This window comes from Nipponia nippon, unplaced genomic scaffold, assembly GCF_047370975.1.
Source record: "Nipponia nippon isolate SJK-2023a ecotype South Korea unplaced genomic scaffold, ASM4737097v1 scaffold_4, whole genome shotgun sequence".
Taxonomy (NCBI): Eukaryota; Metazoa; Chordata; class Aves; order Pelecaniformes; family Threskiornithidae; genus Nipponia; species Nipponia nippon.
The window spans coordinates 44,969,943-44,989,030 of NW_028262358.1; positions in this window are offsets into that span (position 1 = coordinate 44,969,943).

Below are 19,088 nucleotides of genomic sequence, written 5' to 3' on the forward strand. Positions count from 1 at the left end.
TATACAACAAGCATTTTAATTTAATGGATTTTGGTTCTGGAGATAGTGTGTAGGTGCTGAGAGAGCCCTCCAGTCTCCAGCATGTCCCAAAGCATTGGAAACATTAGTGAAATCATGCTCACAGCACATCTGCATTATTATCTTTTTTTTTTTTTTCAGGAGAAAACCGAGGCACAAGAAAAAGGAGCCTTCAGCAAGACAACATTTAGCAAAACTGGGCATCAAAATTCACTCACGAAGATCCTACTGTTTACCTTTAACTCTGAGATCATCCTTCCATGATTCAGGAAAAGTTTCATCACAGATATGCAGGGGGTGAGAGAGAAACAGTCCAATACTAAGATTTCAGCTGTGACTGCAGCTTGAATTGGCCACAGTTTCTTGTGCTAGAGGTCATCAGTTTGACAGGTTCCTGCTGTACAAATCCCACAGCAGTACAGAAGCAAAAACCAGATGATTTCCATCAACTTCTTATAATTGTAAACAAAAGACAATGAGAAACATCAGGGAGTCACATTTCACTGGAGCATAGAGACAGTGGGGGGCATAATTAGCATTGGAATCACATCTGCATCAAATTGAAAATTAGTAAAAATAAAGAAAACTCTTCACTTTGCCACTTCTCAGATGAAAAGTAGCAATTTTTCTATGCATAGCATTTTTTATTAAAATTGCTTTCTTACTACTTGCAAGATTTAAATAAAAGATCCATAAAAATAGACAATCCATTTTTCCAGCCATCTGAGGGTATGTTCCCCACATGTGCTATTCATGCTTTTAACAAAGAAGGGTGGATAGATACCTAATTGTTTCTGGATTATCATCTTTCAGCAGCAGTCAGATCAGCTTTTTTTCTCCTTTCTATTAGATTATGATTCCTTTAAGAAAGCTGACGCAGGCACAAGTCACACCTCAGAGAGAAATGATGGAAAGCAGGAATTTGCAGATCCCCTGTTTGTCTTCTGCCCTTTGCAACCCAGACAGATTGAGCAGGGCTTGGATGTCTGCACCGAATTGGTTTTGGGGGGAGATGCGCTCTCCTGCCCAGAGCACCGCCCTGGGATTCAGGGGACTGGGAGCTCTTCTGCCTCTGCCACCGGCTTGTGGGTGACCTTGGGGAAAAACTCACTTCAGTTCTTAAACCTTGGTTACCCTCAACTGTCAAATGAAGCCAATGATGCCAAATTCCCATATGAGAATTATGGATGAAAAGGTGTCATAAGAGCTACCTAGGCATTACCGCTCCTTGGGATGATGAGTGACAGGAGGGAGTGAAGTCCGTATAGATGTTCCAGTTTCCTTCGTCAAAGGCATCTTGAGACCTCGGTGAGGTGCAGAGTGCCTGCTTGGGAGCATCCATCTTAGACACAGGAATACCTAAACTGTAAGCCCCTGTCCCTGTCAGGGGCTCCCAGGGTAGCTGGCTGGGACAATGAGATGTTCCCGTAGGACAACACAAAAGCTCTGTGCCCCGGGAGGGCTCTGCCTACAGCCACCCAGCTCAGGGACATCGCTGGGCGCCCCTGCCATGTCCACCCTGGACACCTGACTCAAGGCAACATGTTTGTTTCCTCAGTCCATCAACAATGAGGAGCAGAAAGCACTCCCCTAAGCCCAGGGACAAAGCTAAGTGGGGCTTGGATGTGAATTGTAATTTAAAGATTTTACCTAAGCACTCTTTGCTAGCATAGATCAAATGGTGGAAGCTGAGCTGACAGGTTAATCCCATTGTCGGGAGATTTCAGTATTTCCAAAGCAGGTTTTGTCTGGATTTGGAGTGAAACCCCTGAGGCTGCCATTTGTCCTGGGAGGGAGCAGAGTCCTGTGGGCAGAGGAGCTGCTGGAAAACGGGGCAGGGTTCAGGCAGGCCTGCTCTCTGCCAGAGCTGTTTCTAAAAGTAGCCGTTTACGGAACATTTTGACCTTGTCAGCTGGCATTTCCAGCAATAAAAATGCTTAGACAATTTTTTTCTTTTTCCTGAGCAGCTCTATTCTGACAATATGCAATATGCATTTGTCCGAAAAGATATGTACAAACCACTAAGCTTGCAAGTTTTCCTCTAAAGACTCAAAAGCTTCAGAACCTCTTTGAATATATAGGCCCATTTATTCTGCTGTTCTTCCAACAATGTAGAGAGAGGCCCAGATGAGAATAGCTGTTCTAAAACAGTTCTCAACACAGATGAGATGATCTTAATGCTGCAGCTGAGCACCCGTCCTGGATACCTCCCTCTGGTTCTAGGTCTGATCTGTACCTACACAAGCATGAGGCCAACCTCTCGCTAAGGTTTCAATGTCACTGAAAACCCACAAGAAATAATTGCTCTTCCTGCAAACAGCTTGCCTCAACAAGTGGAAATAATTTCATAATAGCTTGTAAGATTATAATTCTTCACCATTCAAGCCTCAGTGATACAATAAGATAATAAATCTCACTGAAGAGTGGTATGTGCTGTAATTGATGGGAATATGTAGATAGAGAACGTAAATCTCAAAGTACATCTGGACCCTCTGAATAGGTGATATGTGCACAGTGAAGATGACAGAACTGGGCATATTGCACTTGGCATCATTAAAATTTGTTTGTCAAACTTAATTATAAACATGAACTCTAATCTCAGTTTTCCATCCTACATTCATTATCAGAATGTAGTCTGATAATTTCAGCAGAGCTGATGATGATTTATGTGACTGAAAAGTAACATTAGGTCACAATCCTGCTTTCTCAATTTGGTGCAAACATGAACAGCATCTCTAGATCATCACTGTATCACTCCAGAAATCACTGTATATGTGACACTGCAGAAAGTCTGTGTTGTCTCCCTGACACATATACAGGCACACCCTGACTTGGAGATCATTTCACCAGTTTCCACATGGTCAGCTTAACAAAGATTGCAGTGAGGTTTTTTTGAAAAAGCTTTTAAAGTGGGTTGAACAAAGTAACAAAACTGCTTACAATCAGCGGTGAATAGTTGTTAACAAATGCAGAAGCACTTGAAGAGATTAGCACACAAATAAATCATTACAAAAAATAGTTAGGCTTTCCATTGCAAAAAATGTTCTAATTCTCCCTGGTATTGAAAAATAATGTGCATTTTAACATATTTTCTTGTTTCAGAGCATATTATTAATTATTTCTTACCAAAATATTACGTAAAAAACCCTTCATTTGTATCTGTAAATGAATGGCAAATCACAACTTAAATGAGACGGAAAAACAATCATCTGCTGTCTTTGTGAGTCTTTCACTAAATATTACTTTTTAATTTTATAAAAGGAAATCTTTTGCATCCGATAGAAGCATGTTTTGCAGCTAGTTAGATTGATTTGCATATTGTAGCGTGACAAAAAGAAAACAATTTCATGTCCCTTGGTGGAAGGAATGACTGGAGGTTGAATTCCTTAGCGATGCCAATCCTTCCCTATTTTTGCTTTCTGTCTTCAGGTCCTTTCTCTTTTTTTGATGTTTTCCACCCAGCCAGGCAAAAACTGTCTCTTGTGTTACTTACAATCTTCTGCTTGTCCTTCAGTCTCATCCTCCCCTGAGCTGGAGGTTGAATTTAATACAGATGGAAAGAAGGACTGTGATTTGTGATAATGTCTGAGACTGAGGCACACGGGCCCACGAAAATGTCACTGATTTGTGCTTTTTTCCTTCCCTAGGCAACTCAGAAAACTCTTGATCACTCATGCATAGTTCTACCAGCACTGAACAACTCGTGGTAGAGCTTTAAAACACTGTACTTCACCTCCCGGTCTTCTCAGTAGGAAGAGTTGAAAATGAATCCACAGATGTCTCATGATCTGAAAAAGTAAGGATTAAGAGCCTTTGGCTTAATTATGTCCTGTGATGTCACTTCTATGGCAGATTCTGCAGGGATTAATGATTTTTTTACAGTAGTTGCTTGCTGCATTTCCTTACTTGAAGCTGTGTACTGGACAAACACATCATCAGCCACAGCGCTGGCAGCTCCAGATTCATCCTGCAGTTTAACAGCTAGGCCTGAAAATAATAAATCATGTTAAGATAAAATAATTACTTAATTTATTTAAAACAAAAAAAAGAAAAGGTCTACATATAACATGCTGTGTTTGCAAGAGGAAAAGCCTTGTAATCAATCACGGCATATAAACGGTTTTAGATACACTGTTTAGGTGCTCTGTGAAGGTGAACATGTTATTATGCTTTCAAGACACTAAAAGAATTTATAGTCTATCACAAATGTGCAAATGAGGTTTCTATGCATGTATCCTTTGGTTTCACAGTTCACTTTTCTTCACTTAAAACATATCCACATTCAAAGAGTCCATATTGCAGTATCAAGCTGTGGGAAATGAGTTTACAAATTGAGGCTGGTTTTCAAGGAGTGCTTGCATGCTTAGTATTTGTGTTGATGTTTTTCATAGATTTTTTTAATGTATAAAGAGGCTATGCAATTGGCATAAAATAACACACAATCAGATATTCTGAGGGTGTTTCAGTTCCTGAAGAGGGGGAATCCCGGCAGAACACTCGATCTTGCTTTGAAAGCCACAGAGGACTTTGTGCAGGGGAGGCAGGGAAGTTACTGTATGTAAACAAGCAGGAGCACTCAGTTCCTGGGCTTCGACGGCACCGTAATGCTCAGCCCTGCTGCCTGTAGCACTGATGGCTGACTTCTGTGGGACACGGTGATTTGTGGAGGGAAAGTTCCTATAAACAAGCAAGCAGCCTCATTTACTGATTTATGACTTAACTTGGAAGAAAGAAAAGAAGTGGAAAGAACCAAAATTAGGTCTCAATGAGAGAGCACAGCGCGTCTCCACTGTATGAAGGCTTCAGCAGCTCCAAGGACAAAGCAGGTGATCTGTGTGCGGCAGGGTGGCGATCCTAGCAATATAGCAATGCAAGTATGCAGGAAACAAAAGGCATCACAGTTTGAAGCTACGACTCATCCCCAAATCACAAGAAAGGCTTCTCACCTGGTATATGTCTGATTGCAGGCATAACACTGCATCTAATTAGATGTGTTAAAAAAGTACAGCTTGGGAAAATCTTTTCACAGCTGTTCTATTCTTTGAGGGGAAGAAATTCTTCCTTCAAATGTATTACAGTCCTTCTAAGGATATGCATACAAACACATACAAAAATGCCCTGCCTGGGGATTTTGAAGCTTCAGTGTTATAATTTCTCCTTTTCATTATTCTTCTGTGGGTGCAGCTGAATGGAGGGCAGTAAAGGCAAACTCTAACACTGGAAAGTCAAGAAAAACGGAACTGTTGACCCTCTAGCCAGTTAGTAAATAGAAACCCTCCTGGGCATAGCAGGGAAGTGCATCCTCCACCCAGACTTTGGTTCTTCAAGGACATTAATGTGGGCTGATTTTCATGCAGTAACAGTTTGCTCTTGCCAGTGCATGTCTAACAGCTCGCCCTGTGGCTCTGCTCTATTAGCAGTGATGAATTCCAGTCAAAGGAAGCAAGTTAAGCTGCAGTATCTCTTGAACTTTAAAACAAGACAGAGCATTAACGAGGAACGTCACTGGCTTATCTCCATAGAGTGGTGCCTGATACTTCCTTTGTTTTCATGCCCCCTACCAGTAGTGGTTTGCAAGAGTTTCTCTAGAAATCAAACCCTCCTTTTCCCAGTATTGCCCACTGGTCACAATAGACCCTGCATATTTCTGGGAATGACTTTTCGTTGCCTGCACCTGTACTAGTAGCCACCAAGAGAATGAGACTGTAGAGCACGGAGAGGGAAGCCTACCAGGACTGGCCATTAATTCAATAGCATGTGCTGGTTTAACCACTCAAGGCTGCACTCTCCATGCTGCCACAGTAGTGGGCTGTAGTGACCTGCTTGCTTTCTGCTTTGAGTGCTTTATCTCCTGTTTCTATTCCCAATCCTTCCAAGAAATGTTTGAATAAGTTTTCTGGTTGGAAGATGAGCTGCAGTATACGTGTGTGTGTGTCTGTGTGTGTGTGTCTGTCTGTCTGTCTGTGTGTCTGTAGAGCTGGCAAGGAACAAAGACATGCTGAAAACTCATTAGACTAAAAAAAACCCTAACATACTCAACATAAAAGCTAGCAGCAAAGGTTTAAACGCACCACAAAGGCTGAGAAACTGCATGTTAAGGCATAGCACCCTATGCTTAACTCGCATCATCCTGCCTTGGGGCTGTGCTGTGCAGTGCACCAGAGAGCCGAAGCATGCCTGTGGGAATGAACCAGCACTGGTAACATGATCTTCAGGTCCCGTTTGGTGGGCGGCCGGAGGGTTCGGGTTCTCTCCCATGCTTCCCCTCCTATCGGAGAAGCTCCTTGTAAACACCTGCAAAGTTACCTTATTTCTTCTCTTTCCTGTCTGCCCTCATGCCCCTCCTTGGGCACAAGAGCAGCAGGGCCAGAGGCCAGCCTGGCAGCCCACCTGGCAGGCTGATGTGCAGCGACGTAGCTTTCCTTGTGGGACTGACAGCTGTTGTTTCTTGCCTGGCAGTTTGTTTGCCTGTTGGGGCTGTCTTTTTTTCTGTTTGTACAGTAGCTGGCACAACGGGGTCCAGGCGCAGCATTTTTAAACACTGTCATCATGCAAATGGGAAGACACATCCCCATTTGCCTTCCAACAGAATTTGAAGCCGCCTCCCCAGTAAAATGGAATTAATCTTCACATTTTTCATATTGAGGCATGTGCTGTTTGCTAAGCAACTGGGCACTCCTATGCAACTGTCACATCTTCAAGAAGGTTGCACCACCTTTGCCCAGGGCAGAAAAACTCACACCGAGTTGGCAGGTTGGCTATTCTTCTGCTCCTCTTACTTACACCCAGGGAAGCAGGTATGCAACACCAGATTTGTCCGAGATGGATGAACCAGTGCAATGAGCGACAGAAAGGCCATAGCTCAGAGCTTAACTGTTGTCATGCATTACAAGCATTTGGCTACCCTTTCTCTTTAACTTTTTACTGATTTTGCAGTCCCTTGGGAGCTAGATTTTTTAAAGCCAATATAAATGTGATTTCCAGGTAAGCCAGGAAAGATGTGTTTCCTGTCTCGTAGAAGGGCTCCTAACTGTGCTGTGGACCTATGGTGCTTGATAAGAGTAACAATAAATGAACACCTTATTCCAAATGGCTCTGCCTTTTGCTGTGATACCAATGTTTGTATGCTTTTTGTTGCTGCTGCCCCTAAGACCTGAAGAAATCTATGAGTAGGAAGATGAATATCACTCAGAGTCACTTGTGCCCTTTGCTGAAGTTTCTTTTCTTCTAACACTGGCTGTCTCCCCCCATGTTGGGCTTAATTCGGAAACCATGGGAATTAGCCCAGTTTCAATGAGCTTCGCATTCCTTTCTGGGGAACTGGAATGTGAGAGGGGAAGAGAATTAATTTCATCTGAGGTTAGGTATTTAAAAGTAAGACAAGGCATCTCTTCTGAATCAGTCATTCAGGCTCTGCAGTCATCGGTGGAAAGCCACCTCTGGAGAGTGGTTTAGATGAATACCACAGCAGACATCCAATGCTCATGGACATGTACTCTGGATGTGCTTGTCTCCCTCCGTGCACTGTGGAGGTAGTCTGACTGATCTGATTGTATTAAACACCTCACTTTTAGATCACTGAAGTCCCTCTTTGAGTCCCTGAATCCCACTCCCAGTGCCTATGGTGGAGCCAGAGAGGGCTGTTGGATCAGTTGACTGTTGTTGGTTGCCACTTCCAAGGATATCTGGAAAAGAAGCTGTGTATCAGGGTTACTAGCAATGCTTACTCAATGCATACTGTGCCAGTTAGATCCCACAGAGTCTATGCGCAGGGCCTGGGGTAAGCCAGTCCCTCCAGACATGGGGTCAGGACTCTACTGTATTCCCACAGACTGAAGCTCTCTGTTTAGCTCCTGTTGTCTGTTTTTCAGCAAACAATAATGATCTAACTGGGGAATCACTTGCTACTAGTATCTGATCAGCTCCTGTGGAGATGCTTGGCTCTCACTGGAGTGTATACCCAGAGTGTAGGATATGCTTGCCATGTCCCTGGGGCAGCAGTAGGACAGGGGACTTTTGTGCTGACTCTGATGCAAAGGTAGGGTTAGTGGGAGGACTGTGCTCTCCGCTACTCAGCAACACTGCTGATGGAGTCTCCTGGAGGAAGACCAAACTTCTGCTGGGCAGCCCCTTTGCCCCCAAAGCAGCTACAAGACACTCAAAAAATCCTACTTCTTAATCAGAACTCAGGTCTTACTGCCATGGATGGAAAATAGCCTTGTGCCTTGCTTGTATTGTTACCATGTCTGACAGCCCAAGGGCATCAGGCTCACTAAGCACTTGTGCTGACTGATCCTTCTCCCAGCTGCCTTGTTTCACACACAGCAGAAGTCAGCAGTGCAAAAAATTGGATGTCCTCCTCCTCATGACACAGGGGCAGGATTATTCCTCCCTGTAATATATGCATTTGGCCCCTCAAAGCCCAAAGATTCAGGTAATGTTGCTTTTGCAGCTCCCTGAGCAAGCATTCAACAATTTAATAGATCTCACCACTACTGTATTTTCACTGATGTCTCCCCTGCATTCTTTTCATGCCAGTGGCTCACTTGTTTTTCTATGCCTAGGTTTTAGTACAATCGTTTGACAATAACTGTTTATAATGGGCATCACGAGAGATGTGGAGCTCTGAAAACCTTTGCAGTGGAAGGAATGCAATAGCAGATTCCTTTACCCAGGCCAAAGCCTCAGTTGTCATAAATCAGCATGGTTTCATTGCCAAGCACGAAGTTTGCACTCATGTACATCAGCAAAGGATACCTCCCTGAGAACTTCAGTCCACTGTATAACAAGGTTAAAGTTTTCTCTCTTCTTGTTTCTGGAACCACACTGAATTTTAAGCTTTCTGAAATCCAGCCCAGTAATTCTCATTTCTTTGAGTCAGAATTATTGGCAATCAAATTAATCTATAATGAACAAGAAGGGAGCCTGAAGGGAGGTTTTCTGTTTCAGATATTTTTTTGGTGTCCTTTTCAGTGTCCTTCCTCAGTCCTAACTCCCTCCTTCCCTCCCTTCCCTGAAATCCTTCATGCTGATGCCTCTGAAAAAATCTGAAAACAGAGTATGTTCTTTTGTTTCAATATTTTTTCCCCAGCCTTATTAGCTAGCACTGTATACATCATCATAATTGTGGTAAGATGCTGTCAGCATCAGTGGCTAGTTTCACAGATTGCTCTGACTGCTTTCCAAGCATCACTAAGAATAGCTCGAGACAGTGATGTATGATGCTGAATAGAAACCTGTCACTACAATGGGTCCTCTCTTCCCATGAACCTCTATCAGGAATCACAAAAACGTTAGACTGGAGAATCTCCTTTGAAAGTTTGGGGTGAAGAGGTGGGCAAGAAGAAGCTGAGATGCATATTCTGTGACTGAGCAACACTGACTACAGATATCGTCTAAAGCTGGTTATCAGTGCACTGTTTGTTCATTCTGAGCAGGCAGTTTATTTGTAATGGTTAATCTGTATTGTTGTACTACCTGAAAATCAAAGCAGAGGGCATTTGCTGGAGTAATGACCTTGTGAAGAAAAGCAGCACATTAGAGCTGCTGTTCATTGTGAAGGATTCAAAATCGGATATTCCATAAAATATTTTTGTCTTACACTTCTTACAGAGACAGGTGCGGCAATAAGTGCTGCGTGGCTAGAAACCACACATACATATGTGCACACTCTTAAAGGTCTGCTGTCAGCCAATTCAAGTTTTAGAGCCACGGACAGCTCTTGAAAAGTGTGCAAAGGCTTGCTCTTTGTTCCCTTTCTTTGACTTTTATGCTTATTAGTAAGGACACAGCTAATTAACTGCAGACTAGCTGTCCCACTGATGAAATCTGCAAATCTGCCACATAGCTATAGTGAAAGATAGTGCCTCTGGGGACAAGAAAAGTATAGATTTTTTCCCACAAACTTCTTTAGTAAGAGCAAGCAGACAAAGACCATCCTTCTACTGATATTTGTAAGCCTTTACTGATCTGTCCAAAACTTGTCTTTACAACACCAGGCTGAAGCATTCATGACAGTGTTCAGATGACTATTTTTTTCTCAGTCTTCCTCTTCCCTTTTGTTTCCCCTGTCAGAAAGGTAACCAGCAACTGCCCTGCTCCTTCTTGGCCCTCTCTGGGCAGAGCAGAACGGCAGACACAGGCTGGGATTGGCACACCACGGGGGTGCCTCCATGTCCCCACCTGATGGGGTCTGTCCCTGGTACAAGGTAGTGTCCATGGAGGTCCATGCCCTGAACAGCTATAGGGGAAGGCGACTGAGTGACGTCTGGTCCTAGGTGAAGACAGTCTGGGCTCTGTTCGCAGTTCTGCCATGCTGTCCTTCTGGTACACATTTCTCTGTGCATTGTTTTCCTCAGAAACAGTGAATAAGGAAGAGTTGGTCTAAAGAGGTGGGCTGACCACAGGGGTGGTGCCTCCAGTGCCCAACTGGCGTGGGGCACCGGGGACAGACCCTGGAGTGGCAGAGTCGGTGTCCAGAAGCCAATGTCCTCTCTGCAGCAGTGGTTGACTCTGGAGCATGCTGAGCTCCCCTTAGCAACTGGTACACGTCTTCTGGTTTTGTTTCATCCCAAAGGACCCCAGCCTGTGCAGTCGGAGGCTTCCCCACCATGTGAACCCAAGCACAGAGAGGGCCAGTGCCTGGGAGATCTGGTCTAAGACAGGAGCATGGAGGCACTGCCCTGGCCTGTCCGAAGCAGCTCCAGCTATCATTTCTGTCCTTGTCATCTGGCTCTGGGTGAGCTTTTCCTTAGCCAGACGCCATGCTTTGATTCCCAGGAGAGTCTCCTCCTTGCAGAGAAAGCAGATGCAGTTGATCTCAATAGCCCTGATGTTGCCGAAGTCAGGCTGGGAGTCCCATTGAACAGCTGTACAGGGAGGATGGGGATGTTTACCTGCTGCTAACTAGGCTCATGTCTGTAATGCTGTTTGTGACCCCTGTGTCAAACCGCCCCCTGCCACTCGGAAGCCCATGGAAGGGGCTCAGGAAGGCAGGGACGCCTCCAGAGGTTCCTGCATGCTGCCTCCAGTCAGGAGCCAAGGCACAGCCTGTCATGAGTCTTGGGAGGGGAGAAGGCTCCTAGCCCACACATCCTGCAATGAGGGCTCATCTCCACCAGGTCCCTGGAGGCAGCCACAGTCTGCTGCTTCTCTGGAATAAAACTTGCAATTTTACCCACTAAGTGCTCCCAGTTGTAGCAGCAATCCTTAAGTCACGTCTTGTTTTACTAACTTTGCATGCCTTTTATACTGAGTCGTCATCAAAGGCATGCATATGTCTTGATTCAAAGTTATTCAAGATGTGGAGCCTCCGGATTTTATCAATGGAAAGGGATATGTTCACCTACAGAACTTTTTTTAAAAATGCATCTCTTCTTAAAATTTATTTACAAAGGCACAGAGATGCTCAGATGTGTTCTGTCTAATGCTTGGTTTAAATGACTCCAGCTTTAAAAATGCTGAACTCCACTCTCTTCAAAACTAGCTTTTGCTCTCTATGAAATCTACAAGCAAAACGAAACCCAATCAAGCTTGAAATGTCTGGCCCCAGCCATTACCAATTCACATGCCCACAATTTTCAGTTTGAACCTGTATGAGGGTAAAGTGCTTCTTCCTCCACCCCAGACTGGCAGGGCTCGAGGGCAGCCTGGGCTGGTTTGGCTTAGAGTCTCTAAATTGAATTGCATTTATAAGGAAAAGGTCCCTCCTAAAATAATTCCTTTGATAAAACCATGTTTGCCTGAAAAGTGGAAAGGGCCAGAGGGACCCCATGGGCTTTCACTAATGCTATCAAGGTCTAAAACCACTTCCTTCACATGCAGGTCTCATTAGCCAGCATTGGACTGTGGTTTCAAGGAGGTGTTGCTGGAGGGAGCATGGGGAAATGTAGCTGACCCAGCCAATGTCTGCCTGGTATGCCCAGGGCAGCAGCTGCTGGGGGTCAGGGCTGCTGCGCCTGGAAGGATGCCCTCCGCAAGGGGCCAGTGACGGTGGGTGGCACGGCTGTGGCTGTGACTTCAAGGGGGCTGCAGCAATGCAGCTCAGTCCAGCGTAGCCATTGATGTGGCTCTTGGCACCACATCTAAGGAGACCGCTGCACGGCAATTATTTCACCTCAGGCATTTTGCACTTGAAACAGCCAAGATTTCAGCTGGTGTTGAACTAAAAATATCCAGTTTCCGTGAAACTGTAGCCCGTCCCTGAGATGCGTTTACCCCACAGCAGCAATGGTAAAGCAACCAGAGGAAAGTATTACTTGGAGTCTAAGAGCATGCAGCAGATGAACTTTGCAGCCTGAGAACATCCTTCATTTCTCTAACTTATCTAAGATCCACCCTGTAAATCTGATGGATGAATACAGCCCTAAGAAATGAAGCCAAGTGAATATACGTGAAATGAAGGATTAGCTTCATTTGATACTGTATAACAGCAGACCTGTGTGCAAAAATGTACTTTTGAGATAATCCTTTTTTCCTCCCTATCCCATTTCTACTTTGGAAAATTTCATATGTCCTGTCCAAGCTTATGGTATTTTTAAGAGATAAGCATGTCATCATCCAGTATGCAGTAAAGGGTATGGAAGGGAGAACAGTCAATATGTTTAATACAGGCTCACTAAAATGGATCCGTTTTGTTCTTGATGATAACAATGTGTTTAATATCTTTATACAGGGAGGCATTTTGTATACGACCATCAGAAGCATAGTTAATGTGAAACAGAAGCTTATAGCCAGGGCTGTAGCTGTGTAAAACAATCTTTCTCCCACCCAGCTCCTCACTCACACACTGAAAGCTTGCCCCAAACTTCACCGTGCAGCTTACCCCAGACTTCCATCACTTTTATTATTCCATGGACAAACACAACTCTGGGCACCAGGTGTCAGGGGCATAGGGTTGCCAAGGAGCCCATGCGACCTCCCCACGCGCTAGAAGAAAAGCAAGGACTGTGGTCCTGCAGACCCTCCCACTGCCATCTGGGCAGGCAGAGAGTCTTCAGAGAGAAGGTGGGTGGGCTCATTCCCCAGTCTTAGGTTTTGACCTTTGCAAAGATACGTCAGGGTCCATTGCAAATACCAACCCTTAGATCAGAGGATGGCAGTGTACCAGTGTAGAGCTACACACTCCTCCCTGCACACAGCTAGCTGCAAATGCACGCACCCAGCCTGATTTGGTTGTTTACAGTGCCGGAGTACACAAGGCAACGTCTGAGGTGTTGGACTTGCAGAGACCCACATTAGAAGAAGCTGAGAAAGTGGCTTTGGATGGACCATAATAAAATGGCAGAAACAGCAGAGGAAAGAGTAAAAGCTGGGATGTCTTAAATTATCCCACTCCAATAAGTGTGCAATTGGTGAACTGCATAGAAAAAATACCATACTTGTTTTGCCAAGCAGCTGTTCTCCAAAGGCTTCCAAATCAGTGGGCTTGTGGTCTTTAATCCCATACATGGTCCTGAAAATATCTAGGTGGAAATATCACTTATTCAAAGAAACCATGGCAAATGCACAGAACAGTATATCCAGCTATTGTGCAGTGAGTCCTGCTCCATATGCTTGCACCCCATCTAATATGGACCCAAGTTCTCAGATGCCCTTCATTTTTCAGATTTCAGGGAAAGGATGTGAGTCTCTGAAAGACTGCCTAAAGCTCTGAGACATAGGCAGTGATCTACACTCCGCTCCTCCGGCACCACCAAGGTAAAATCCAGTCTTGTCGGGGACACAGCTTTTTGAGGCTTAGCCCAAAACAGTGGTAAGAAGCTTCCCTGCAAAATAAAGATATTCCCAGCCCTCATTCCCCGCTGTGCTTACAGGCAAGGCACATTTCTGTGCAGTTTCCTTCTTTCATATAAATGCAAGGCAAAGTGTGTGTGTGTTTATATATGTATACATACATACATACATATTTACATATAGAAGTATGCACACATACATATATATATATACACACACACATATATACATATGTACATACGTAGAGTTAAAAAATCTCAAAAGCGAACACTGCGCTGTGCACACATCTTCCTATGGGGAGAGGATGAGAGAGCGAGCACACGACAGATGTTGGTTGTATTGCTTAATGAACCGCCATGAAGCATTATGCTGCTTAGTGTGGTATAACCAGCAAAGAATAAACTAGAATCAAATAGGCAGGACTGGGTGCTGAGGAGGGAGAGGAGAGGAGCCTGGGGAGAAAGGCAGCCGCAGAAGACTGGGTGTTGGCTGGGGGAGGAAAACAGCTGTGCAAAATGGTGTGTTGCAGCAGCTGGAGTGGGGTTTGGGAGTGCTTAGAGAGGGTGGTAGGTTGGGTAGGAAGAGAGGGTAGTAGGGCAGTGGGATGTGGTATTCAAGAGAGGTAATGTGAAAGTGAAGTATTTTAGGGAGGTGATTGGAAACGGGTAATTCAATCAAAAAGACTTACGTGTAAAGGAGGTAAGGTGGAGGAAGGAAAGTTTTGCATGTACTGTAGAATTTATGTCAGAACAATATTTGTAACCATCTCCTTTGCATCAGTAGTCTGTAATCTCATAGCAGGGTTGCCCAGCTGTCTTGGAGACCCTGAGATGGGGTCTCCATTAGAGGTAAACAGCAGCCTGTGTGACTGCCCTGAGAGGAGACCACCAGAACCTCAAAAAAGCCTGTCATTCTCCACCACTACATCCTCTACCTTTACTCTTGCTCCAGGCTCAGTCATAGAATCATAGAATCATAGCATCGTTAAGGTTGGAAACCGGAGAAAATGTTTCCTGCAAGCTATTTAGGATGGAAGCGAAGGAGTTGCAGGTTATAAATGGAACAGCATGTCTTTTTTCATCTGTGTATTCACAATGCTGCAAACAAGCAAGAGCTGAAGATGTAGTTATTGAAGCAGATGAACAGACATCGTCATCTTTCGAGTTCTGCACATGAATATGGAGGAGGAATTAAATCATGGGCAGTGTGTGATATTTTAACCCAAAACTACAATTTGTCCAGAATATTTTCTTACAAGTTTGTGCTCAAGGAGGTTCCTAAACCACCATCCATCAGAATATTTGGATTTTTGCTTCAAGAAAGCCAGAATAACAACACGAACTTGACAAATCAGATCAGAAAGACCTTCTTAATGTTTGCTCTCAGTCACACTGTGGCCTGCTGCATAATGTGAATTTCATTTTAGTGGCAGTCTGTTTTGCTATCCATCACTGGGCATGATAAAGTTACCTCCTAAAAGGAATTCTGGTCATTTTATAAGCATTACACACAGTAATCAACTGTCTCCTGTAAGAACTATCTGTTATTGGTAGCAGCCTACTTTTATTTTTAATCAACAAGATTTACAGGCATGAACAGCAATGTGAGGATGGACCACTTAGAGTTTTTTGTTTCCAGCTTCATACATGGCTGGGAAAGTGACAATGTCCCACAAAGACAATATACAGAGCAGCTAGATACTAATCAGGCCAGGTCTTGAGATGGCACTATTGGGGTGGTAAAATACACTCAGTATGACTTGTTGTGTGTGACATTAATTATATCAAAAGCCAGACAGAGATAAAAACTGGCTGCTATGGTGCTCCATGCTGCTGCACTCACTGTCCCCGACTTTTAAACTTTATTCATCACCGGTAGTCCTGCAAACTAAAATAGGGATCTGTAACCCACTGGTTCCTGGGGAGTTTTGTCACTGGCTTCAGTAGAACCAGGATTTCCCCAAAGCTTTCTGGAACTTTATACATTTGGTAAAAAAGTGAGTCAATATCAAGGAGAGACTCAGCCTCAGCCATCTCTGACCACCTCACCTGAAGCAGAAGTATATGTCCTGCTGATCAGGGCTGGCAAGAGATAATGCCCGCCAGCAAGTTTGCACCCGGTTGGTGTTACCATTTGTTATCACTGTAGGATCTAGGGGACCCAGTTAAAACCAAAGCCCCATGTTTTAGGAATTGAACACATAAACATGCTTGAAATTCAACACAGGCAAGCTAATACCACTGCTGTGGTAGCAGGGAAGGGAGATGAAGTGGCCCCAGGTCAGCCTGTAGCAGAGCTGGGTCTCACACCACGGAGCCCGACCACAGGCGTCAGGCTGCCTGTATCCCCAGAGAGCAGCCGTGGTCCACGGAGAGATGACAGAGCTACTGGCGCAATGCGTCCCCAGGCATTTTCTGAGTATAACTATAATTCAAACTGATGGGATTTTTGAAAAATATTTTACCACCCCATCTATCTAGGTCTGATTTGATTCCATCAGCAAAGTAGCTGAGATTTCTCCCCCCCAACACAAATGCAAACTCTGTTAAGTTGCAGGTGTCAGGAAATCTAAACATAATGTAGCAATGGGGTGGGAAGGAAAAGACATAGTTCCTCAGTTCCTACATATTTAATATTAATAAAAAGACAGCACAAGGCAGGGCAGATAATACTGATTTACTGCAACCCCATCTGCATGTGTACATGAATATAAATATTTATACTTTTATTTGGACTTTATGATTTATTCATTATATACATAAAGAGATAATGAACAACACATCTGCATGCTATGAATCCAGGTTTCATTGAGGGTTTTTTATTGACAAAGTAGAGACAAAACCCCCGAGGATGAACCTTCTGCTCTCTTCCTAGTTGACTGTATTTGGGATATCAGCAGTTTTTTTAAGTTAGTCTTTTATTTAAAATAAATATACAGGCATCATGAGAGCAAGAATACCATCACACAGAGAGACAGACAGACAGACTATATCTTCAAGTTAAGAAAACCCATTTTTTGACATGAATTATACACCTGCTTTGTTTTTTCTTGTTACTGAGAAAATCAGACAAAACAGGAATTCACTCATTAAAAGTGACTGAAGCCATAATTCTGCAAACGCCTCTGCATGAAAATGCCTTAGCACAGTGGAATAAAATTCAGGAGTACAACTGCTCAAAACCTTCTCACAGAAAGTAGTGATGATATATAGCTGTTGAACATGATAGTTTTCACATCAAGTTTTAGTTGTAATTGTTTTTAATCCTTTTGTAGTGCAAATAAAATATTATGGGTTTTCGAACAATCAAAAACTGGAAAGCCTGTTGGGTTTGGGGGGAAAAAAAATCCAACAAAGCCAAAAAATCCTTCCCCCCAACGTACTGGCCTTCTAAAATGTGAAAATGTAAAAACCAGTTACCTTAATTTCTTTTCAGTAAGAACTTACAATATCAAATCCAGGTGTAGAAGCAGTTCTCCTGGAGAAATATACACAAGCTACTCTAGTATAACCCAGGTGTGTGAAAAATTTTTTCCATCTCATGAAAATTTAAAACTTTTCCAGAGATTTCAGCACAGCTTTGAACCCAGTGAATATAACATCTGATTGCCCAACACTTTCAGCTACAAAGCTCCGGTAGGTTATTAACTCTGATGCCTATACCAGTGGATGCTATAATTTCCATGAACCCTCTGAGTGTGCCTGCAGAAGGTGTACTTCTCAAAAGTATGCTTGCTCAGGTTGTAAGATACACTACATGCAAAAGTGAGCAAAAGCTCCTATGGTTGCAATGAATCCGTTTGTCCTATCCCCTTTTTCTGTAATTTGATAGGTAAAAATCATATACTCCCTGTTAAATTTTGTAATTTAGCCACAGATTCTACATCCAAAAGTTGTAAATGTGTAAATTCTGTATATTTATTTGGAAACATGAACACAGTGCCTGGAACCTTGTGGTCCTCACAGCTGAAGAAGCCTATGCCCCATCTTTTGTGGAAGGGTGGGCCAGATGACCTGCAGAGGTCCCTTCCAACCTCAGCCATTCTGTTTCCAGTTTATTTATGCAAAATAAGCTCTCAGTGTATCAAACTTAGTCCTGTTGGTGATGTTGCAGCTTGCAGTAAAACAAGCCTGCTGCAGTCTGCTCAAAGGGGCGCAGATAAAGCCAGTGGAGGGCAGAAAAGGTACCTCTGTTATTCCAGCAGGTCTGCATCAGCACCTTTGCTTTTATTGTGGCCCTGGATACACAGAAAATAAAATGTGAAGGGCACATAGTTTAGAAGAAACATTAGAAACTTTGAAATATATATCATATATAAATAATAATTTATCAAATTTGCCTAGGACTAAAAAAGACCCAGTTCATTAGAAAGGATGCTTTATCTGTCTGTCTTGGCTGGTGGTGTAAACTCACCAGCAAGTCAGATTCAACATGTCCTGCAGGTGGCTAAGAAATCTGAGTCAGGAAAGCCTTTGCCAGTGCAGACATAAAGGGACAGGAACCACGGAAGAACTTGGGATAGCCGGGCTGTCGCTGCTGCCTCCATCTGTTCCTCTCTAAACACCTCCCTTCAGCTTCCCTGTGCCCAGGCGCTTTCATAGACTTGGCTGTCTGAACTGGCTCCGCTCATTATCTATGTTGTTTCTCTTACATAAGGCCCTTTAATCATCAACAGACAGTTTAGGCTCTCAGAAGAACACATCAGCCCCCGAAAACATGCCCAAACAGCCGAGGGAGAGCACAGGCCCTTGTAGGGAGTTTCTTTTCATCTCCTGACCCCTCCTGCTCCTTCAGGGACAGCAATCTCATAGATTTCAGGAGGAAAATAAAAAAGCTCTGAGACATCTTGAGCCTCTCATCTGGTTTCTCTCCTTGCAACCTTTTCCTTTTCCAATGCTTTGGTAATTTTGATGCAAGGAGACTGGGGTGAAGGAACAGATGCTGCTCCTGTTTCCTCCCTGTTATCATCCCACTGCAAGTGATGCTCCCTGTAATCGTTTCATTGTATGGCTGGGTTTCCTATAAAGCTGAACAATGAATAATGGATGCAAAAACTAAGTGGCGTTTCAGGTTCATTAGTATGCATATTGTTATAAATTCGTTTCAGTAGGTGCTATGAAGCCACTCTCTTCTCCTTTGTATTTTGAGGTGTCGCTGCTTCAGGCTCTGCTAATGTTAATTTTGTATTCATTCATTTGTGTCTGTAGTTTTACCTGGATTGTAGGCTATTGTTCTTATTTGCAAAGCTTGGGTTTAATTTCCTGGAGGAAGCTTTTCTTTTGTCTCTAGGGCTCATTCTCCTATTATCATCCACCTTGAGAGTACTAAAGCACTGT